This window comes from Ictidomys tridecemlineatus, chromosome 11, assembly GCF_052094955.1.
Source record: "Ictidomys tridecemlineatus isolate mIctTri1 chromosome 11, mIctTri1.hap1, whole genome shotgun sequence".
In the NCBI taxonomy this organism is placed as follows: domain Eukaryota; kingdom Metazoa; phylum Chordata; class Mammalia; order Rodentia; family Sciuridae; genus Ictidomys; species Ictidomys tridecemlineatus.
In genome coordinates, this window is record NC_135487.1 from 74,445,874 (window position 1) to 74,470,857 (window position 24,984).

Sequence of the window (24,984 nt, forward strand, 5' to 3'; positions counted from 1 at the left end):
CAGGCACTTCATCAAAAAAAGATACAGTGATGTCAAATGAGCATCGGGAAGATGCACATTAGTAATTAAGAACACGTAAATTAAAACCGCCATGAGATATCACAACACACGTAAGAGAATGGTTAGAAATAATAAGACTGAGGATAGCAAGTGTTGACAAGTATGTATTGCAAATATAACTCTACTACATTACTTATGGAAACGTAAAATGGTGAAATCACTTTGTAAAAAGTTTGTCAGTTTCTTTAAAAAGTTAAATGGGGACTGAAGATGTAACTTGTGATACAGCACGTGCCTAGTGTATGTGAGGTACTGGGTTCTATCCACACACATAACACAGACACAAAATTAAACATACATACCATAACATGAGTGTGATTCATCCCTTTACTCACATATATTTGCTGAAATTAAAATATATATATATTTTTTTTTAATATATATATATATATATATCTCCCTACACAAAGGCTTATAGAAGAATTTTCATGACTCATGACAGCTGTATTGGTAATAGCTCCAAACTGAGAATATCCCATATGCCTATTAATCAATGGATGTGTAAAGCCATCCGTCAAAAAAAGAATACTTGCTGTATGATTGTCTTTACGTAAAACTTTAGAAAATACAAACTAATATACAGTGACAGAAAGCAGATCTGTGGTGGTTGTCTATTGTTAAGGAGAATGAGGCAGTATGGAGTAAGGAATTATAAAAGAACATGAAGAAATGTTGGAGGTGATGGATATGTTCATTATCTTTTTTTTTAAAGAGAGAGAGAGAGAGAGAGAATTTTAATATATATATATATATATATATATATATATTTTTAGTTTTTGGCGGACACAACATCTTTGTTTGTATATGGTGCTGAGGATCGAACCTGGGCCGCACCCATGCCAGGCGAGCACGCTACCGCTTGAGCCACATCCCTAGCCCATCATTATCTTGATTTTAGTGATGATTTCACAAGTGTAGGTATCCGTCAAAATTTACCAAATTGTCTACTTTATATCTAATTTGTTTTTTCAATAAGTTTCAATAGAACTCTAAAAAAAATTTTTTTAAAGAGGGAGAGTGAGATAGAACAATAATGAAAGAAGGGAGCTCCTTCAAGTGATGGAATGGGAAGAATATTAAAATTAGACTGGATGGGGAAGGAACACTCCCAACTGACATGCTCCTATATGGGATGTCTAACTTAGGAGAAGATTCTTTTGCTTGAATGCTGTCTATTTTGTCTGTAAGTTAACTAAACAAAGTGACCTGGAGGAGGCAGGCAGAAGGCTTGAGGAAACAGCTTCTGTGGAGAGTGTGTGAGTCTAGACCCAGAACCCTTGGCATTGGATAGAATTGGGGTTTCTGTTGATAATGGAGACCAATAACTTGCTCCTTCTGTATAATTAGGTAACGTTTTCCAGTACATATCAGAAGTACAGAACAGAGGAACTATTCTCTCTTTTCTCTGAATACCTCCTATCTCCCAAAGTCTTCTTTAATCTACAAGTCATCAGATTTCTATGGTATCCGATCCACTGTTTTGCCAAATATACCAAGACATTTCTCATTCACTCATTAAACAACAATCTATTAAGCCCCTTGGACTTGGATGTGATGTGTCTAACAGTATGGAACATGCTGTTAAAGATGTTTAAAGTCTAAAGATACCTGGTTCCTGCTTTCAGGCTTACATGCTTGAATACACAACCTATTTCCCCAGGCTCTCTGCACTGATCCCTTGAAAACCTCAGGGGACAATGTATTTCCCAAACATAAGTCATCCCAGGACTCATACCAGCTCTGAATCACTTGACTACTCATAACCAAAGTGGCCCCATTACATGTCCCCATTTTCAAACTTGACCCATGTCATGTTTCTCCTTTACAGAGTGAGTTTTATGAATTGAGAAAGATATGTAGCCAGCACTGAATTCCTTGGGTCTATAATGAGACCTGAGGGCAAAAGAGAATGTGCATAGACATCTAGTACACCATCAGATAAGAGGTTTTCTTCCCGTGAAATTCAATAAACCTTCACAATGATCTTTCATTAAAAATTAATGCTAATTTGCTGTCTTACCCACAGTTTGGACATGACATTTTTTAGAAGATCTTTACACATTGAATACATCATTAGTACACATGAATGCATCATCATTGCATTAAATGGAAGTCACATATTTAAAAATTATTTCTTTATCCTATTGAAGAAAGATTGTTAGGGGGTCGGGGTGCAGCTTAGTGGTAGAGCTTGTGCTTAACAATCCAGCACCAAAGAGAGAAAGAGAGAGACAGAGACAGAGACAGAGGAGGGAAGGGTGAGGGAGGGATCAGATACATAATAATTAAATACCTGCAAGTATTTATTTATGTATATTTGGAATGTATATTTGCTTTGAGGTGGGGTAGAAAAGAAGATTTTCTTTCTACCTTTGAATATTTGTTTGGAGCATAGTAGATGATCCCATGTGAAATGATGATTCTGGGCTAGAATCCAGTGTACAGTGGTCATCTAATCAATCTTCTGTCTGCAAGGACACCACAGAGGTGACTGCTAAACAGTAAAAAAGAAAAAAAAGAAGACAAGCATACTCATATTCTTTCCTCTTCTGTAATTGTTATCCATAAAATTGGAAATTTAAAATATGCACAATTGCATAAGCAATGTTTCCTTTAGTGAAAAGAGAAAACAAAAACAAATGCCTAAAGGCTGAGAACAGAAATTGATGAGTTTGGCAGTAGGCTTTGGAAACCAGCAATGATAGCCAATCTGACTAATATGAAAAAAATGTTGTAAAGAAGCACTAGAACCAAAAAAGAAAATGTTGTGTTTTTTTTTTTGCACATAAAAATGCAGTGATCTTGTAACAGCTCTGAGGAAAGGTTTTCAACAATGATATTTTCCTAAGAAGGGAACAAAATGGAAAAAGGGGCATTTGCCTGCAATATCCCTGAAAAGGTAAGATATCAAGTTCTCTATTTTTATGGATAATAGTGGTTATTTTTATTAGAAACTTAATCATGTGCCAGATACTTCCCTAAGCAGGGCAATGCACAGATTTTACATTTAGCCATGATAAGTAAGCTGGCCAGGAATTCCAGAATGATCATCATCCATAATTCAGTGTAAAGTATAAATCTAGCCAAATATCAGTATTTTGCCTGCAAGTATACTGCCAGGAGAAATAGCTGAAATAGTAACAGAAAATAAGAGAGAGTGAAGAAGGATGGTGCTAGAATTTATAATTTCCCTCAGCTTTTTCTTTTCTTTCTTTCTTTTTTTTCTTTTTCTTTTTTTTTTTTTTTTTTTTTTTTTTTTTTTTTTTTTTTTTTTGAGAGATGGGATCTCACTATGTTGCCTAGGCTGGCCTCAAACTCCCAGGCTAAAGAGATCTTCCTGCCTCAGCCTCCCAAGCAATTGGTACCACCATGCCAGCAAGGACCTTGCTGGTTTCCAAAGCCTACTGCCATACTCATTCAGTATTGAGGTAGAAATCTTTGCTCTATTCTAAACGTGTTATGAAGATAAATAATTATTTAGATAAATAATTAGGCAATCTTACATATGTGGCTCTAAATCACCCTAAGACAGATTGCTTTGTGAATTATCTAAGATGACTTGTGAAAATTTTTCCTCCTTCCAAAGGCAACTTACACTGTCTCTCCTCATTCAATCTTCAGTCTGTTAGTATCTTGAAGGACTGGCCTGCAGCCTCTTCAGGCAAACCTTCATGAAAACAATTCTTCTCACTTGAAGTTTTGAAATGGACCTCCATAAGTTTATGATTTTACTCTGCACAGCATGCTCTGTTGCTTTAACAGTCAGCCAAGTTTGGAATTGTATCACCATCAGACTAATTCAGCCAACCATTATTCATTGTGTGTCCAGTGGGTCCTGGGAACCACATTGTCCAGCATACTGGGAACAGTGCAAGATTGACAGGGTTTCTGGGTGGTGAAGCTTACATTTCTGGTGTGTTGATCATAGCTCCACACTAGATGTTCATAAGAAACCACTATGGGCATTAAAAGAAAAAAAAGATTCTTGAGTAATTCTATGAATCAAGTGGGGCAAAGAAATGTTAGGAAGAGAAAAGTGGAATTAAGGTACTGATCTCAAGAATGAGCCAGAATTTGAGTAGGCAGGCAGGCTTAAATGAGGGAATGAAGGAAAGACCTACTGCTGTTCCACAGGTTGGCAAGACAGCTCAGTAGAGGCTCAGTCAGACCCAGAGTAAAGTAAAGCATTCTTGGAATGAGAGCAGGCTGCTGTTTATGTGCTAGAATTTGAGATGAACTGGGAAAGTTGCCAATTAAAAAATGTCTCCTCCACAGATGTCTGGAGAAATGTGAATGTTTACTTCTCTTTGGGAGAGGTGGTGGTTAAAACCATGGACTTTGGAATCATGCAGACTTGTTTGTGAACTGCAGTTTTGCAACTTTCCAAGCCATGTTGGGGCAGTTATTTTTCTCTTAGTCTTGGTTTCTCCTCTATAAAATGGGAATAATCATGTCCCCTTGCACATTTTTTATAAGATTAAAAATAGTATTATAAACCAAGCACTAGCACAGGCATTCAGAAACAGTAAGTATTTAATAAACGTAACTCAATATTATTTACATGAACTGTTTCAACTAACATTCATTGAACTCCTACTATATGCCAGGTACTGTACTGGTCATGGTATAACAGGGAAGACAGTCACAGAAGCAACAGACTATAGGAAAAGGTGAAACCTGCTCTAAAAGAGAGTTAAGGAATTAAATGTTATTCTTTCTTTTTTCCCAAATCAGAGAAAGGAGGGAGGGTATTCTAGAAGATGGAACAAAAAAAGACTCAATATATGAAGAGTGTTTCATGCTGTTCTCTGAGCTAAAGATGTTAGAAATTGGGCTGTCAACGTAAGAGAATACTTCCCCCTAAACACATTGTGTGCCTTTAACTTGGGCAGCACCACACTCTCCTGGTTTTCTTGCAGCCTCTCTAGAAAGTCCTTCTCAATGTCCATCATAGGCTTGTTCTTATCTACCATTATGTATTGGAATTCCTCAAGACTATCTGAAGAGCTTTTCTTACTCCATATGCTCTCCTTCAACATCTCATCTGTTACTACGACTTTCCTATAGGTTTCCATGACCACTTACATGCTAATTCCCAAAATTTTATCTTCTCGGCAGATCTATCTAATAAGCTACTCTAATTTCCAAATAATGTATATTTCCAATTATTTAGCAAAAACCCTCATTTGGTTGTCTTATGAACACCTCAAAATTATAAAATTCAAAACTACCTTATTTCCTTTCCAGTTTTTTCCCCTGTACTCTTGGTCTCAGTAAATGCACCATCATTCATTTGAATGTTGTCCAAGTTTAAAAACCTGGCAGAGGTCCCCAATTTCACCTTCTCACTTGTGTTAGTCAGCTTTTCATCTCTGTAAACAAAATATCTGGAAAGAACTTAGAGGAGATAAATTCATTTTGGGCTCATGGTTTCAGAGGTCTAAGTCCAGCTGACTTCATTGCTCTGGGTCTGAAGAGAGGCAGAACACTATGGTGGGAGGGTGTGGCGGAGGAAAACTGCTCAGCTCTCAGCAGCTAGAAGCAGATAGAGAGAGAGATGGAGGGGCAGGAAGAGGAACCAGGAAGAAGATATAGTCCCCAAGCCATGCCCCTAGTAACCTGTTTCCTCCAACTATTACCCACCCGCCTATAGTTTTCACCACCTCCCAGTGGCCCATTCAAATTATTAATCGTCTCATGGTTTAATCAGCTAATGGATTAATTATAATGGAAGTTATAATCCTCATAATCCAATCTTTTCACTTCTGAATATTGCAATGTTGCCTAATATACAAGTTTTTTGGGGGACATTTTTAGATCCAACCATGATATCCCTCAATCATTTCATTTAACTAGTCATTAAATCAGTTTCTTCTACCGCTTGGATACAGGCACCCCAAGTCAATTTGTTTTCCAATATTCATTTCCTCCACTACACTCTACCTAAACTATTAGCTTGTCTCCCTTCTCAAAGTAGCCAGAAAATGCAAATCTAACTATGTCAATGCCTTATTTAAAACCCTTCAGAAAAGGCTGGCATTTGCAACTCAGTGGTAGAGCACTTGCCTCAATGTACCAGGCCTTAGGTTTGATTCTCAGCAATGCATTAAAAAAGAAAAGAAAAGAAAAAAGCAGAAGTTTCAAAGACTTTTCATTGCCCTTGGGATAAATTCCAAACTCTTTACCAAACTGTTTGTCATTCTCCCAACTCCAGTTATTCTGAAACTTCATTCCCTGTGATGCTCTACACAGGTTAGTACTTATAAGGTTTTTTCCTCCGCGTGTTGTTCCTTCTATTTGAAACATTTCATTCTTATCTTCACCTAACCACTCTAGTCAATCTAGTCAACCTGCAGCTCTCACTTCCTCAGTGAAACTTTCAAAACCTCTCACTCTAGGTTCAATTCTTCACTCTTATCCTATTTTTCAATACTACAGGCATTAATGAAGAACTGACTTACTTCCCTCACATAGTTTAAAGCCTAATAGAGGAGAGAGAAATTATCAGATAGTCATACACATAAATGCAAATTTTTCTATAAAAATACCATGAGTGCTGGGGTTGTGGCTCAGTGGTAGAGCACTTGCCTAGCACGTGCAAAGCACTGGGTTTGATTCTCAGCACTACATACAAATAAATAAAATAAAGGTCCATCATCAACAACAACAAAATTTGTTTGTGAATTCTTAGAAGAAAAAAAAAAGTACCGTAAAGTAGAACTATATGATGCTGGACTAGGAATGGAGCTCAGGGGTACAGTACTTGCTGTTTTAATCAGGTATTTGTGTGTGTGTGTATGTGTGTGTGTGTGTGTGTGTGTGTTGTTGTTGTTGTTGTTGCTGTGACCAAAAGACCTACCTAAAGGAGGAAAAGTTACTTTGACTCTCAGTTTTAGAGTTTCAGTCCCCCTTTTGCTGACTCCATAGCTCTGGGCCCCAGGTGTGGCAGAAGGGCATGATGGAGGAAAGCAGCTTAGGACACTGTAATCAGGAAGCTGAAAAAGTTCTAACCACAGACAAAATATAAACCCCAAAGGCACACCCCTGTTACATACTTCCTCCAGCCACACTCTACCTGCCTACAGTTATCACCAAGTTAATCCATCAGTAGATTAAGTCACCATTTAGGTTACAACTCTTAAAATCTAATCATTTCACCTCTGAACATTCTTCAGTTGTCTAACACATGAGCTTTTGGGGACACTTCATATCTTAACCATGACATTTGCCCAGCACGCACAAAGCACTGGGTTGAATCCTCAGTTTTGGGGATTGGAGGAAAATCTATGATACTTTGAAAGTACTTTGGTGACAGAGGAAAGCCGTCCACAATGCAATGATGATTTGCTTAAACCTGAAGGTTGAGTAGGAGTTAATAATCAGTTGGAAGGGGAAATGAATTTCTGACCAGTGGAAGCATATCATAGGCCCCGTGGCAGTTAACTCTGTATTAACTGATAACAACCCTGGGACATGCTGAGTCTGAGATAATGTTGTTATGTGGAAAATGCCAAGTAGGCAAATTATTTATACAGGTCTGGGGCTCAAAGGCTCAGTTTAAGAACTGAAAGAAGATCAACAAGCAGGGGATACATAAAATGAAACTATAATATAGATGGGACCAGACTTTTCGAGGCCTTGAGGGCTTTGGGTCTTTGTGCTAAAAACAAACAAAACAACAACAACAAAACATAGTTACAGTGGAAGGGGTAGAAGAAAAATTATGATTGGATTTGCATTGTGAGAGTATCACTGTGTATGATGTGTTGAGAAAAGATTTGGAGGAGGTGAGAATAGATGTTTCCAGTAGTTAAAATGGTGAGACAATGATTGCAGAAGTATAAGTGAGAGATGATGTTAGCTAGGATCAGGGAGGTGGTAATAGAAATGGAGAGAAGGCAATTCTATCAGAGATATTTTGGACATAAAATCAATAGGATTTGATGTTCTATTAGGAGAAGGATGCTTCTCTACTTCCTTGATTTCCCTAAAGAGGGATTTTCTTTAAGTTTTTCTAGCTTCTTGATTTATCCCTCACTTCTTCTATGGATTGAAGAGTTGGGGAGAGTAATCATTTTTAGAGGCTCAACCCTTCCTGCCTTTTCTTAAGGATTACCCTGCCTGCAGGAAATACGTGTTCTTGGTCTGCATATGGGTTAAATTTTGTAATGAAGAGTCTGTCCTTGGAGGAGACTAGCAGATCCATCTAAGGACATGTGTGTCAGTGCATTTTGTAACTCTATAAAAGAATATCTAGAACTGGGGAAGTTATACAGAACAGAAATTAATTTTATCACTGTTTTAGAGTCTAGGAAGTCCAAGATCACAGTTTCTAATGCTGCCAGGAATTGTGTAGAGAAATCTTCTTAAAGGTGAGATTCAGAGTTAGGAAAAAGATTTCTTTGCCACATATCTAAAATCACATTCTTCAACCTGAACTGTAATATTTTACATTCTTGTTAGCAATGTATGAGGGTTTTAGTTTCTTCAAATACTTCACAACACTTGCTATTGTCCATTTTAGATTTTTGCCATTCTAATGTGTGTATAGTAGTATCTCATTATGATTTTAATTTGTGCTTCCTTAATGACTAAAGATGTTGAACATTTTTTCATGTACTTTATTGTCATCTGTATCTTTTAGTGAAGCAATCAATCCAATATTTACCATTGTTTTAGTCAGCATTTTTGTCATTGTGACCAAAAGACCTGACAAAGACAGCTTAAAGGAGGAAAAGTTCATTTTGGCTCTTGGGTTCAGAGGTTCAATTCATGGTCATTGTTCTGGCCTGAGGAGCAGCAGAACAATATGGTGGAAAGATTCTGTGGAAGAAAATAGCTCAACACATGGCCACCAGAAAGCAGAGAGAGTTCTGCTAACCAGAGACAAAATATAAATCCCAAAGACACACCCCCAGTGACCGACATCCTCCAGCCACACCCTATCTGCCAATAGTTATCACCCAGTTAATCCATCAGTGGAGCCAATCATTAGGTGATAACTATCACAATCTAATCATTTTTCCTCTGAAAATTCACACACATGAGCTTTTAGAGAATACCTGATAATAATAATAACCACAATAGTCATATCTTTCTTGCTGAATTTTATGAATCCTTTGTAAAATCTGGATACAAATCCTTACCAAACACATCTTACAAATATTTTCTGTTAATCTGTGACTTGTCTTTTTTCTTTTCTTATTGGTATCTGCTGTGTTTTGAATGTGTTCCCTCCAAAATTCAGGTGTTGCTGAATTTTGGTGGTGGGTATTACTAAGATAGAATCTTCAAGATTAGGTCATGAGAGGCTCCTCCTTTATGATTGGGATCAAGGTCCTTAAAAAAAAAAAAAAAAAGGCTTCACACAGTGTCAGGTACTAGGCTTGTCCTTCCAGCTTCTATCATGAGAGGACAAACAAGAAGACCTTCATCAGATGCTGGTCCCTTGATCTTGGACTTCTCAGACTCTAAAACTGTGAGAAAATTAATTTCTGTTCTTTATAACTTACCCAGTTCTAGATATTCTTTTATAGAGTTACAAAATACACTGACATACATGTCCTGAGATGAACAAAATTTTTTACTTTTTATAAAGTTAAGTTTATAAAGTTTATTTGCATGTTTTGTATCATATCAAAAAAATTTCTCTAACCCAAGATTACAAATTTTTTTTTCCATTTACTTCTGAAAGTTCCATTATTTTAGCTTTTATATTTAATTCTATTACATACTTTGACTTAATTTTTATATATGGATGAAGTAAGAACCATCTTCCTGTTTAAAGGTGCATAACCCAGCACCTTTAAAAAATAAATCCCTTTCTTACTAATTTAGTTTGGTACTTTTGTCAAAAAAAAAAGATCAATTTTTTTATTTCTGTCTCTATTTTGTTTTATTGATTTATATGCTGTATTTATGCCAAAATCATACTGTTTTGATCACCATAGCTTTAAAATATGTTTTGAAATAAGTAAAAGTGCTGCAATATTTTTCTAACAAAGGTTATTCTATCCTGTTTAGGCCATTCTAGACTCTTTTCATTTCTGTATAAATTTTAGGGGTCAGTTTTGATTTCCAAAAAGAAAAAGAAAAAAAAAATGAAATTTTCTTAAGGTCTTCATTGAATCTATCAACCAGTTTGAGAAGTAACATCTTAAAAATATTTAGTCATCCAATTCTTGAACATAGTATAGTTCTTCATTTAATTAAATGTCTTATATATGCATTGCTTTTATTATTAGAAAAAATAAATACTTATTCCTCTTTCCTCTGAAATATTTTTGTGACTACTACCTATTATTAAATGAGGACGAATTTCGCCTATAGCTATTAGTTTCAATTGAATTTAAGTGTCATGGGCTAGGTCTCAGGGAAGTGCTCTTTCTCCTTGAAACATCTCTGACCCTGGTAGTTTACTGAGGAAGAGACACAGGTGCAGAGAGAATGCCTGGGGCGGGGTGGGGGGGGGGAGCTGCACAGGCAGTGGGTCAGTTTTTCTTTGCTGAGCTTCTCTCCTGCTCTTTAGGATACTTGTGAGAAGGATCATTTAATGTTTCCATCTCCACCAATATTAAATTGTACAATCTTATAGAAAATAAGTAATCAAGTACTGAATAATTTTCAGTTATTGAGAGATTATTGACAAATTCTAGAGGAATTGCTCATGACAGTCGTTTCATTATATGAAGATTTGCTGTTTTAGAGATCATTATTTATCTTAAGACATTTTTTTGCTGCATTTTTTTGGTATAGTAAATTATCTTGAGATGGAATTCACTCAAACCAGAGAGTTTATATACACTAGAGAGTATTACCTCAATACCAATCTCAATCTATATTAGTTGTAATTATAGTAAACCTACGGGGAAAAATTTGAAATACTGCTAATATATTTTAGAACACTGGATACGTAAAGTAGCTTTAAAAAATAAAATAGCAATAACAACAAGACATTCTTTTACATGGAATGAAACTTTTTTTCCTTCAGTTTTTTTCTATTTGAGGAAGCAAAAACACATTTGCACTAAGATAGAGTAAACTAAGGAAAAAGAGCAAGCAGTAGCCTGCAGAAAGTAAAATGTAACACATTGTAGCTCCAATTACAGAACTGGTGAATAAGAAAGAAATAAATGAGACACAACACAACCATAAACACTTTCTATTTCTTACATTCAATGCTTCAAGTTATCAGTTTCAATTACAAAGAAAACATAAAAGGAGTTTGCAGTGAAAAAAGAAAGAAAGTCAACCCAAGTGCATCTGTAAATCTATAAAATTTCCTCAAATATTAAAGGACATATTTTTTAAAATGAAGATAATAATGCTATTAACAGTAGAACGTATTAGAATTCAAGTATTCTTACATATTTAATAATCTACTCAACATTAAAGGGCTTTATTAATAGCCCAATTATAACTAACAATTACACGTACAAAAAATTACAAATAAAAAGGAGATAGAAACAGATAGATATAACATATGTGATACTTCAGTTAGATATATTGCTTTTTACTGCTGTCTGAAGGGAATTTAAGAGTTTTTGAATTGGCCAATGAATTACAGTTCTCCTCCTTATCTGTGGGGGCTATTTTTCAGGATCCTCAATGGATGCCTGAAACCACAGATAGTACCAAACTCTTTGTATACTATCCTTTTCCATATGTATCTATGAGAAACTTTCTCCTTTTCACTTCAAGAAAGCACTTTATAGCTCATCTTTGGCAGATCCAATTTACCAACATTACTACCCTTGTGCTTCGGGCCATTATTAAGTAAAATAAGAGTTATTTGAACACAAGCACTATGATATTGGGCCAGTTGACATGATAACCAAAACAACTACTAAGTAAATATGTTAGTCAGCTTTTCATTGCTGTAATCAATATATGAAGAATTTAGAGAAAAAAATATGGCTCCTGGTTTCAGAGGTTCAATCCATGCCCAGTCAATTGTGTAGCTCTGGGCCGGAGATTAGGGAGAACATCATGGCTGAAGGGTGTGGCAGAGGAAACCTACTCAGTTCCTGACAGACAAGAAGCAGACAGAAAGCATGCAAGGAGCCAAAGATAATATAAACCCAAGGGTATGCCCTCAGTGACCTACTTCTTCCAGAAATGCCCTACATGCCTACAGTTACCCCATTAATCCATTCAAATTAGTAATCCATCAAATGGTTTAATTCACTGATTGGATTATAACATTCATAATCTAATTATTTCACCTCTGAATATTCCTGCATTGTCTCAGACTTGGGCTTTCAGGGGACATCTCATATTTAAGCCATAATTGTAACTAATAGGTTGGTAGTATATACAATGTGTATACACTGGATGCAAAGGGATGATTCATGACCCAGGACAGTTGGAACAGGACAGCACAAGATTTCAACATGCTATCCAGGACAGTATGCATTTTAAAATTTATGAATTGTTTACTTGTGGAAATGTCCATGTAATATTTTCAGACTATGGTTTACTATGAGTAGCTGAAACTGTGGAAAGTTAGGGGGGACCAACTTTAATCTGTTTTATTTTATCTTAGAGATGACAAACTGGAACTGCAGGGAAAATGAATGACATTCACTCTTTCATCCATCCATTCATGCATACATTCACTGAACTTTTGAGCCTTGTGCTCAAAAGGGCTAATCTCTATGTGAAGAACTGGGAATTCAAGGACAAATCAAACCTTATGCAGTATGTAGTGTGTAGTATTTACACTCTAGTGAGAAGAAGCAGAAGTTGCTTGCACAAATATATTACAACTGTGAGGGAGTATCCCAAAGGAGTCACGTGAAGCTAGGCAGAGGAGGAAAAAAAATATGTTCTCAGTTCAAGAAAGTGTCCCCAAGGCAAAGGCATACAAGTAGAAGTTTGGAAGTTTTTTTTTTTTTTTTCAACCCTGGGCCTCATTGAGTAAGGCGTCAGAGCTGTGTAGCATGAAGTTTGGAATCAGACAGTCCTGGGTTTGCATTCTATAGCTACTATTTATTAGTTATAGAATTTAAGGCAAGTTATCACCCTTAAGTTTAGTTTCCTTTTCTGGATTATTAAAGTGACAATAATCTCCTCTTTTCTGACTTATCATAAGGATAAATTTTAAAATATAAAAGAAAATGCTCAGTAAAAAGTGCCCATTCTTAAGAATAAACAAACCTCTGCCATAACTCATGTGTCCTAATTGTCTAGACAAATGCCACTTTTATAGCATGAGAACTTTCCTGGATTTGTCTTGCCTTTCCATTGAAATATAATGGCCAAATTTATTTATTTTTTTTTTAAATATTTTTTGGTTGTCAATAGACCTTTATTTTATTTATTTATGTGCAGTGCCGAGAATTGAACCCAGTGCCTCACACATGCTAGGCAAGTGCTCTACCACTGAGCCACAACCCAAGCACCTACAATGACCAACTTTAAATATGTACTGATTTTTCACTGTACGTGATGCAAACCCATAATACCTGTCAATAGGAAGGGAAGCATAATAGAATAGACATTATGATTGCTGTATGTATATAGGTGACTCTATGACCAGGGTGATTCTGCAATCTGTACAATTAGAAAAATGAGAAATTATACCCCAAAGATTTAAATGTATGAATTGCCAAGATCATTCTAATGTCATGTGTAGCTAATTAAAACAAACAAACAAAAAAGAATGAAAAAAAAATCAGGACAAAAATCAAGACCATGAAGGACCATACCTTTTCTTCTTGTGTCATCCAGAGTGTCCTTGAATAATATCTGTGGTATTGCAATATTTGTCTTCTTCAAAAGAGGATAGAAATAAAAATTTATGCAGTACTTTTGCAAATATCTACAAAATGAATTTGATAAATCTTATTGAGAATTTATACCAGAAATAGACAAAAAACTGTTTGCTAGACAGTAAATGAATATTGATAGATTTGTTTTAAAATAATATCCTCTTAATCTGTTGAAAACTCCTAGAAGGTTACTATATTGAAAATGGTCAATATACCATCTGAGTAATTTTCTAATTATGAGTAACTCATCAACAAAGTGTTGGATGTATCTATCTTCAATGCCACAGGAGATCTAATGCATCTTTCCATCAAACTGCTCCTTATACCCTATTCCACCAAATAACATTACTTGAGGGTCACCCCAGAGTCCAGATGGTCATAATCTCTACATCTAATTAATAACCAATGCTGAAGATAAGATCTGTTTGATATTACGTAGTTTGAGCCCTCTGGATTTGCTTTAGTCCTTCGTCATAATAGACCACTAGTCTACCCCCCTGTTTAATTCTACTTAGATGACCTCATATAGTTTGCTGAGTGATCTAACAAGAAAATGTGATCACAAAATGTAGAGGTAGAGTATCTCCCATCCCAAAAGGTACCCTGGTCCCTGGAACACTTGAATATGTTACAATACATGCCAAAATAATTATGGTTTCAGATTTTAAGATAGGGAGATTTTTCAGGGATATTTGAGTGGGTCCAATTTAATCACTTGAATCCTTAAACAGAACACTTTCTCTAGCCAGAGTCACAGACATAGAGAGTAAAAAAGGAAGAAGAGATGCAACAGAAAGGGAAGAAGGAGGGATACCAAGAGAGAGGAGAATTCAGGGTGTCCCTACTGGCTCTGAGATGGGGGGTCCTTTTGCATGAATACAGAAAAGTTCTGGAAGTTAAGGGTAATGTCCAGATGGCTGCCAGCAGGAAGTGAGACCTCAGTGCTATCCACAAGGGACTGGATTCTGTGGAAAACCTGAATGACCCTGGGAACAGATTCTTCCCTAAAAACTCCAGTAAGAAACAGTCCTGCTGACCCCTTATTTCAGTCCATGTGTCAGACTTTTCTCCGATAGGAATTGTGGTAACTTGTTATAGCAACAATGAAAAACTAACACACAAGGCTCCAGTGACCTATGTCTCTCATCTCCAAAGGATAAAGCCTAACCTCTTTGCATAGTTCAAAATCTTGTTATTCTGTTCCCAACCTAACTTGCTCTTTGATGTTATCTTCTCCCATCATTCCCTGCTCCTTTCCTCCTTATCTCCCCATTCTCGGAATGCCTGTTATTCGCTTACCTTCTGAATGTGTATAACTGGGAGATTTCAATTCATTATTCATGTCCTAACCTAAAGACTGTCTCTTCTATGAAGACTTCATTGACTTCAGCAGTTTTTCTTTCATTCACTCAGTATTTGTTGAGCACTTACTAAAGTCTAGGTACTATTTTAGGTGCTGTGACCAAGACATTACAAGTCCAATTTCTCATGGAGTTTCCAATCCAGTCCAGAGCAAGGAGAATAGCAACATTAAATAAATAAGCAATCAAATACACAATTCACATAATTTCACATTGTGAAAAGTACTGTGGAAAAAATGAATTGTGCAGCATGAGAATGTTTTGTTGCAAGAGAAACTACTTTGCAAGAGAAGCTACATGAGGAAAAGTGGCCAGAAAAAGGTTTGAAGGCATATCTGTAGGTTGAGAATGAGTTGGCCACACAGGTGAGCTGTGGAGGACTAGCCCAGGCAACTCAGTGAAAAGTTATTTGAGCTTGGAATGTCCCAAGATTAGAGATATCTGCCTAGTTCAACAGTAACATGGAGGGGAATTGTGGACCAAGATGAGGCCAGAGAGATAAAGGCAGGGGCCCACATTCAGGGCCTTGTGGGCTGTGGCAAAGTGGAGGGATTTTATACTGAGTGCAAAGGGAAGCCACAGGGAAGGTTGTGAGTGATGTGAGCCATTGGGAAGGTTGTGAGTGATGTGATGTGACTAACACATAAGGGCATCTCTCTAGCTGCTCTGTGGAGAATGGACTATAGAAGAGTGATTATAGCAGCAGGAAGAGCAGTGAGAGGGCCTACAGTGAGAGCCAGAGCTAGGAGAGGAGACAGCAGAGATGGAGCATAGTTGACAGACTGATGAGAGATCCTGCGTGCGAAATCAAGAGCATTTGCTGACAGGTGAGCCAGGAGATAGAATCCATTAACTGTTCCTTAGTCCTAACATTCTTGACTTCTGGATTCCTTTCCTTGGAGCTGACTCCAGGTTTTAGCTTGAGCTACTGGGTGGAACTAAGCTAGGGAGAGGAACAGGTAGGTCTAGGGTGAAAAACCAAGAACTCTGTTTATATTGTATAAAGTTCATGCCTGTTAGACATCAAAAAGGAGATGTCAAACAGTTTTCTGTTTAGGGCTGGAACAGGAGTAAGGTCAAGGATGGAAAGGTGAGACTGAAGTCATCATCACATGGAGGGTAATTAGACCTCAGAGCTCTCTTGCATACTCTCACTGCACTTTCTAGAGACCCCCAACTCAGCCTTGTCATGCTGCCTCCCAATTTGCTCCTTGTATGGGTGTCTTCCCTCTCTATTTGTAAGTCTTTGAGGCAAGAATTGTGTGGTGTCTATTCTCCTTTCTGTATAACAAGTGCCCATTATATAGTAGTGTCCAATAAACAACTGTTGAAAAAAATTAAAATGTTGGGGGGCTGAAAATGTAGCTCAGTGATAGGGCACTTACCTAGCAGGCAGGAAGCCCAGGTTCCATCCTTAGCACTGAAAAAATTGTTGAAAGAATAACAATCATGGGCTAGATATAGCTCAGTTGGTAGAGTGTTTGCTTCATGTGCATAGGGCCCTGGGTTCAATCCCCAGCACCACAAAAAAAAAAAAAGAAAGAAAGAAAGAAAGAAATAATAAGAATAATGATCATGGCAGCCATTGAGAGTTTGCTATGGGTTAGTCACCCACTGTTTAGTATTTTGAATTAGATACACACACATATATTTTCATATAGGCACATGTATACAGGAAAAATGTATAGGAAAAGATCTGAAGTGTGCACACCAATTATTTTCAGTGGTTACCTGGGGAGAAGGAGCAGGGAGGATGAGAGAAGGAATTTTACTTGGTATGTTTTATTGTTTTAATTTTTTCAGTGAGCAGCTCATCTTTTTTGTACAACATTTGTAATTTTTAAATCAATGAGAACAAACAAAAGGAAATAAAAAGCTGAAGCATTCTTTCCTCATCGAAGAAGGACTTTGATATTCTACTTCATGCAACAAATAATATTGAAAACAGAAACAGATGTCCTTCATTCGAGCATGGAGAAGAAAGCAAAAGTAGGAGAATTGCTTAAGAAAGAAAGATTTTAAAACAAAAGTAATCTCTTAGAATTTAATGTACATGAGCACATATGGCTTTCATTGTTTTGTTAATCATTTTACAAATGTAAAGGAGGACAGAAATAACTTGCTCATTTTACCACTATGAACAAAAAAAATATATTTGATAACCTTGAATGTGTTACCAGAGAGAAAGTGTCCAAGGAAAGACAGATAAAACAAACAAAATATTAGAAAGGTTATTTGTGATTGAAATAAGTTTTTAGGTTAAACACTATGAAATTCTCATTTTTATGAATCAAAAATGGTAGCACCCCAGGCCTATTTCATATTTTATTTAGAGACAGGGTCTCACTGAGTTGCTTAGTGCCTGGCTTTTGCTGAGGCTGGCTTTGAACTCATGATTTTCCAGTCTCAACCTCCTTGGTGGCTGGGATTACAGGTGTGCACCACCATACCTGGCTCCTATAAAGCTTTATTAGACAAACCTGACAATTAATTTTTGCTCAGCTTTTAAATTTAATTTAATTTTTCTTTTTTGTACTGAGGGTTGAATCCAGAGGCACTTAACCACTGAGCCACATTCCCAGCCCTTTTTCTATATTTTATTTAGAGACAGGTCTCACTAATTGCTTAGAGCCTTACTAAATTGCTGAAGTTGGCTTTAAACCTGCTATCCTCCTGCCTCAGCCTCCCAAACTCTGGGATTATAGGTGTGTACCACCACGTCTGGCAGGGAAACTCATCTTTTCATAATACATTCCAAATATCTATGTTAATTTTTAAGGGGACCATTCAGGTATCCTTTGTGCTTTATTAGTGTTTAAAGCAGAAAAAAAAAAACAACTAAAATCAAATTCTTTCATGAAATACTAGTGTTCAGTGAAGAAAGCTGGGTTCTATTCTCAGTACTGAAAAAAAAAATGTTGGAAGAATTATGATCATGGCCATCCTTGAGAGCTTGCTATGTCTAGACATTCACAGGTTATATGATCCTATTTTAAAGTATATATATATATATATATATATATATATATATATTCACATATGTATTTTCTACTGACAGCTAAACTTTGTGACAATCTCAAATTAAAGGTTATCAAAAAATTTAGATTGTTTTAAATCTAAGTTCATTTTTTAAGATCAAAGGAAAACAAAGGCCTAATTCATTGTAGACAGATATGTGTTAACAGCATACCAATTGAACAGATACTTGATTTAGAGTGAAAATATATCATAAGAAAAGGGAACACATTGTTGTGGGAAGGTAAATTAGTACAGTCACTATGGAGAACACTATGAAGATTCCTCAAAAAAAATCTATTATATGATCTAGTAATCCCATGAATTCAAAGGAAATGAAATTGGCATGTCAAATAGATACATATATGCCCATGTTTATTGCTGTACGATTTACAATAGCTAAGATATGTATTCAGCTTAAGTGTCCATCAACAGACAAATGGATAAAGAAAATGTGGTGTGTATATGCACAATGAAATATTATTCAGTCATAAAAAAGAATGATATTCTATTATTTGCAGAGAAATGGATGAAACTGGAGGACATTAAGTGACATAAGTCAGAAACAGAAAGATCACATGCTCTTTCATATATGGATGCTAAAAAAGGTTGATAAGAATGTAGAATAGTGATTAATAGACAGGTGGAGGAAGAGAAGTCTAGAGGGAGTTTGGAAAACAACAATTACATAGAAATAATAAGTCGAGGTGCTACAGCACAGCAGGGACTATTGATCACAATAACCTATTGTATCTTTTATGAAGAACTAGAAGAGAGGAGCTTGCAGGCTCCAAACACAAAATAGTGAGAAGAAGATAGAAACCTTAATTACCCTGATTTGACCAAAACATATGGTATATGTGTATTGAAATATCACAGTGTACCCTGTAAATAGGTACAATTAGAAAACTAATTAGTGAAAAATATGACATCATATAAGAAAATAAAAGCAGAGAAAAGAATTTTATTATGACTGCAATCCTTAAATTATTGCTTGAGGTATACTTTTCTATCTAGAAATTCATTTAAAAATAGTTTTACCATCCAAAAAATTAAAAACTTCAAATTGGACTAGTTTGTTTCATTAAAGCTATGACCTCATCTATAAGAATTTCTTTTTTAATATTTATTTTTTAGTTTATATGGATATACTATCTTTATTTTACATTTATTGGGTGCTGAGGATGAATCTAGTGTCTTAATCATGCTAGGCAAGTACTCTACCACTGAGCCAGGACCCCAATCCAAAATTTTTTGGGGGTGGGGTACTAGGAATTGACTCAAGGGCACTCAACCTCTGAGCCACATCCCCAGCCCTATTTTGTATTTTATTTAGAGACAGAGTCTCACTGAATTGCCTAGCATCTCGCTTTTGCTGACATTTGGCTTTGAACTTGCCATCCTCCTGCTTCAGCCTCCCAAACCACTGGGATTATAGGTGTGTGGCGCCACACCCTGCTCTCTACAAGAAATTTCTATATCTTGAAGCACAAATTATAATCATTGTCCTTATTTTTAATTTTTTTTAGTTGTAGATGGACACTATACCTTTATTTTATTTATTTATTTTCATGTGATGCTGAGGATCCAATCCAATGCCTCACACATGCTAAGCAAGTGCTCTGTCACTGAGTTACACCTCCAGCCCCTGTCCATATTTTAATATCAGAATAATGTTCATCACCAAAGGTCCTATCCTATCCTAATAAAGGATTTTTTTCAATGCAAATAGAATATATGTATTCAAAATTGCAGGAAAAGAAAAAAAAACAAAGAGGAAGGAGGATGGATGGAAGACAAAAAAAGGAAAAGTAGAGGGGCTGGGGCTATAGCTCAGTGGTAAAGTGCTTGACTAGCAAGTGTGAGGCCCTGGGTTCAAGAAATAGAAAGAAAGAAAGAAAGAGAGAGAGAGAGAGAGAAGAGAGAGAGAGAGAGAGAGAGAGAGAGAGAGAGAGAGAGAGAGAGAGAAAGAAAGAAAGAAAGAAAGAAAGAAAGAAAGAAAGAAAGAAAGAAAGAAAGAAAGAGGGAGTTATTCTGAAATGAGGATTATTTCAAGAAATTGGTGAGTAGAATATACTATTGAGTTTCATGATGAACTAGAAACAAGCTCGATTCTGAAGGAACTATTCTCTCACAGCTGGGGGAAACTATGTTTGCCTTTCACTAAGGAGAACTGAGATCAAGCTCATAATGCTGATCAAAAAGATGTCTGCTGCCACCCAAACTGGTGCAATTGTCTCATGTGAATTCACTGTGCAATTCCAAAATACTGATCTGGAGCCTGAGAAGACCTCCTTCTTCCAGGTTTTGGGCATCACTATTAAAATTTCCAGGGGCATCAATGAAATCCTGAGTAATATGCAGCTGATCAGTGGGACCTACTAAAGCCACACTTCTGAACATGCTGAAGACCACCCCCCACCCCTAATTCTACTTTGGGCTGATCAGCCAACAGCTGTTTTGATAATGGCAGCATCTGTCACCCTAAAGTTTACAATCACAAAGAAAACTGCACTCTACTTCCTGGTGGGCATCTGCAATGTTGCCAGTATTTGTCTGCAGATTGGTTACACAACTATTGCCTCTGTGCCCCATTCTCTCATCAGTGTGCATAAATAGGTCCTGGCTTTGTCTGTGGGAACTTAATATACTTTCTTCCTTACTGTAAAGATGGAGGGCTGCTCAGCTGATCCATCTACATTTGTGGCTGCTGTCCCCATGGCCCCTATCGGCTCCTTCCCCCCACCTCCACCCTTGTTCCTGCCCTAGTCAAGGCTGAAGCCATGGAAGACCTTGGAGGAGTTGGACAAGAATATGGGATTTGGTCTCTATGCCTAATCACCAAAAAACAATGAACTCTTGCCAGCTTTATTTATTTATTTATTTGGTACCAGGGATTGCACTTAGGGGCACTCGACCACCAAGCCACATCCCCAGCCCTATTTTGTATTTTATTTGGAGACAAGCTCACTGAGTTGCTTAGTGCCCTGATGTTGTTGAGGCTGGCTTTAAACTCATGATCCTCCTGCCTCAGCTTCCCAAGCTGCTGGGATTACAGGCATGTGCCAGTGTGCCTAGCTTGTCAACATTATTTTTAAACAAAGAAATAAAAGCTTACATCTCTTAAAAGCAAAAAAAAAAAAAAAAATAGAACTGATACATGGTTTCCTTTCCTTTAACTCAGAATAGTCTTTGTTGTGAGGAAATTTGATATAAACATCTATTATTTTATAAAGATTTTGTTTGTATATGAGCTCTCCATGGTTTATGGACTCTGTCAGACATTTTCTTGCTCTTTTTTTTTGAGAATAGTACATTCAACAGCATTTATTAATTCATATTAATTCATTCAACAAATGTATACTGAAACACTCCCTCTGTACTAAACATTCAATTAACAGATATTTATGGACTACGAGCCCTATGGTGTGCTTGTTTTGGGGATATCATGGATGAGTAACAGGCATGGTTCATGCCCTCACTAGTCAAGCAGGGAAGAATAATCATTAAGTAAATTATTACAATAAAGTCTTAAATATCTTATGATTTGAAGAAATAAAGGATGTTACAAAAGTATATAGTGAGCTACTCACCTAGTTTGGAATGAGTAGGGAAAGCCTTTCAGTGATCATAGTTGAGTTGCAATCTGGCCTGGGTGGGACCTAGGAATACAGGGATGTGATGACACAATCCCTGCCCCCAGGAAGCTTACAGTTTAATAGACCTCTAAGCCATGTGAACTAACAACCTCAATACAACCTAAGAGCCAGAAAGGAGGAGTATAAAAGAAGTTCAGAAGAAAGAGGTTCTGACAAGATCTGTATTGGAAAAACATAAAAGACTGAATGTCTCTGAATGGATCTTGGAGAAGTGTAGACTTTGGTCTGGGGTTCAAGGGAGAAGGAAGATGTCCTAGATTGAAGGAACACTGCAGGGTATGTCTAATGGGCAGAGATTAGGAATAGGTAGCTACTTATCTCTTTTATCGTAAACATTTCATCATAAACATTTCAAACATAAAACAAAGTTGAATGAATATTACAGTAACATATACTTTCCAAGTCCTACCATTAATATTTCTATCCTATTTAACAATATATCTATCAAAATTTCCAAATATTATAAAAGAAATGTATGTGCTCTTAGAATAATTTTAGACTATAACAAATTACATTTTTGGGTGGTTATTTTCAAAGTTGAACATTCACTAAAATCAGATGTTATAGGAATATGTTTTTTCTTTCCTTTCTTTCTTCCTTTTTCTTTTTTGGTGAGTCTGGGAATCAAATCCCAGGGTTTCACATATGCTAAGCATGTGTTCTACCACTGACTTGAACTCCCAGACCCTAAATATAAATTTTTAAATAAAATCTCAAATAAAGAAGTTAAGAGTATATTTGTGGTATTTAAATAAACAAAAAAATGCTATTATAGAAAAATATAATCCATAGACTTTAAAATTCTTTCATCTATCAACAAGGTGCTTTAGTTTATTTTTGTTTTCATTTTGTTATGGTAACTGTGAAAGGATTTATGCTGATTAGGAATAATAGGTTTGTGATTTAAATTACAGTTGGCAGTTTAAATTCCCCCATTCAACTGATAATTGGATTTCCAGCTTCTAGATTTTTATGAAGGCTAGGCTATCAAGCATTCTTAGGATTTTTAAAGTTTTATATACTCCTTATGGTAATTTAAGTATGCTAGTAAGAATCTTTTATGAATATGTATTATAAACATGAAGAAAATGGAAAGATGTGCTGAGAAATAATCTCACTCTTATAAATGCATGCTTTGCTAATGCACATTCCAGGTGAGAAGGCTTTTTAAAAAGGCATTTCTGGGAATAATATGAGATCTAATTTGGAATCATGCCTTAGTTTGATCATTCCAATGCTCACTGTCCATAAGAATCACCTGTAGAACTTACAACATTGAATATCTGGTTTAATCCTCAAATTCTAACCAGTAGGCCTAGGGTGACATCCCAGAATCTTCATTTCTGGCAAAGGATGAACACAATGCAAGAGAACACTTTTGAAACAATACTGACAAGTCCTTATGTTGCATCACTCAGGTTTGACTGAGCACATTGTAGAATATCTTCTTAGTCCATTTGGACAAGATATTAATGAATTTTAATTAAGGAGTTATATTAATTTTAGCTATTTGGAAGCAGGTTATTTGAATTAATCCTCTTGCAAAAGATATCTTAAAGTGATGAAATAAATTTTAAAATGTTCTTTCTATAGTATCTTATTTAGGTAGGAAATTATCAGACAAAATTGAAGTGAAGTCAGAAATCCTAAGGATAGCTGAGAACCAAGGCTATTTGTATGCCTTGAGGGTATTTACTAAAAGGGAAAATTTTGAGGGGCAGTTCATAGTTTGGGCTCATGAGACATACAAGACAGGGAGTCTAGTAGGAAAACTTCCCCCAAGAAATCTGGGACCCAAAAGGGCCAAGCCCTACAGTAAGATAATTTGGAAAGAAGTCCCTCCATCCCTTATCCCCAGAGTGCCTGGGTTCTGTGAAGTTGGAGAGGAGAAGAGGACATTTCTAGGAAAAGCTGTAACCACAAGCTGGTGTTTATGCTGTTTTTCAGCCCAAATTTATATCACCTGGGGGGCAAAAAAAATCTCAAAGGCATCAATTTAGTTTAGAATAATTCTAGACTAGAAGACTCTTTGTTTATCCGACAAAGATAAATGTAAATCCTTTCTGGTAGAGGATCTCTTCATCTCAGGCCTTAAAAAGTGCCATACATAATTTTCCAAGGAAAGTGAGCGCGATAGATTGCAACAGTGACCCCATTCCTTACTTCTCTTTCTAGTCCATGTAACTTTGCAGTGTACTCCTGCCCTTCCCTTGACACTGGGCTCAGTCATTCAACTTGCTTTTGTTATTGGGTGGCTTTTCAGATAAGATATAAGCATAAGCTTGAGATGGGCTTGTTTAGTAAAGTTTATTTTGTACCTCTGCCATAGCCATAAAAAAATGCCAGGCCATCTTGCTAGCAGCTTTGAAAAAAAATTAAGGTAGGCCTAAACAGATCTTTTTATCTGGACAAAAAGTCCTTTAAGAATCTGTAAGGTACATTTGTCCCACAGTAGACTGACAGGGGCCATTCCAACTCGGCTTGGCTCTCAACAGACATGCTCAAAGTTGTAACAATTGAGTCTATAGATAGAGGTATATTTCAAAAAATCACTTTGTATGTGTATTTTGGTAAATAGAACTATTTGGAATTAAATACACAGAAAACCCACAAAGATTTTGAGAGAGTTGTACTAGCCAAAGCACTACCAAGCACTGTCAGACTGAACTGAAACTGTTCAAAATAATGGGGCAGAGAAAATCTTCTGGGCTTTCAACTTTCTTTAGGCTGAGAAAGTGGCCCAAAGAAATTTCCAAATGCTTTCTGCAGAAATGATCAAGGAGCAGAAGAAAAATCAGGGACATTTCAGATGGAGATCCAGGAGGCATGAAGACAAATACACTGGGTTGTCTCTCTCAGGAAGCCAAACCAGGGATTACTCAAGGAGCATTCTTCATCTTCAGAGAAGGGGAACCTGAAACATCTGCCTAGTAGAATTTCAAAACTATTATGAACCAGTGACTGCTATTTTTTCCCATTTTGAATGGAAGTCTATTGCAGTTATTCCGTCTCTGTTCAATATTGTTGGGTTTGTAGGGGGCAACAACTTGCCTTTTAATATGGGACTCCAGATGTATGTGATCTGGATCTGATGCAGATCAGAAGATCCTGGACTTT

The 24,984-nt window shown here is 36.5% G+C and overlaps 1 long non-coding RNA gene and 1 pseudogene across 1 annotated transcript in view; both read left to right on the top strand.

Moving 5' to 3' along the window:
• Positions 1-2,857: 2,857 nt before the first annotated feature.
• Positions 2,858-24,984, top strand: part of LOC144367732 (uncharacterized) — a 62,725-nt gene continuing 40,598 nt past the window's right edge. Inside the window, exon 1 of the long non-coding RNA XR_013427258.1 lies at positions 2,858-2,959. This is a non-coding gene — a long non-coding RNA (uncharacterized LOC144367732). The remainder of the gene's footprint in view (positions 2,960-24,984) is intronic.
• On the top strand, positions 16,276-20,977 carry LOC144368171 (putative ribosomal protein uL10-like pseudogene; annotated as a pseudogene).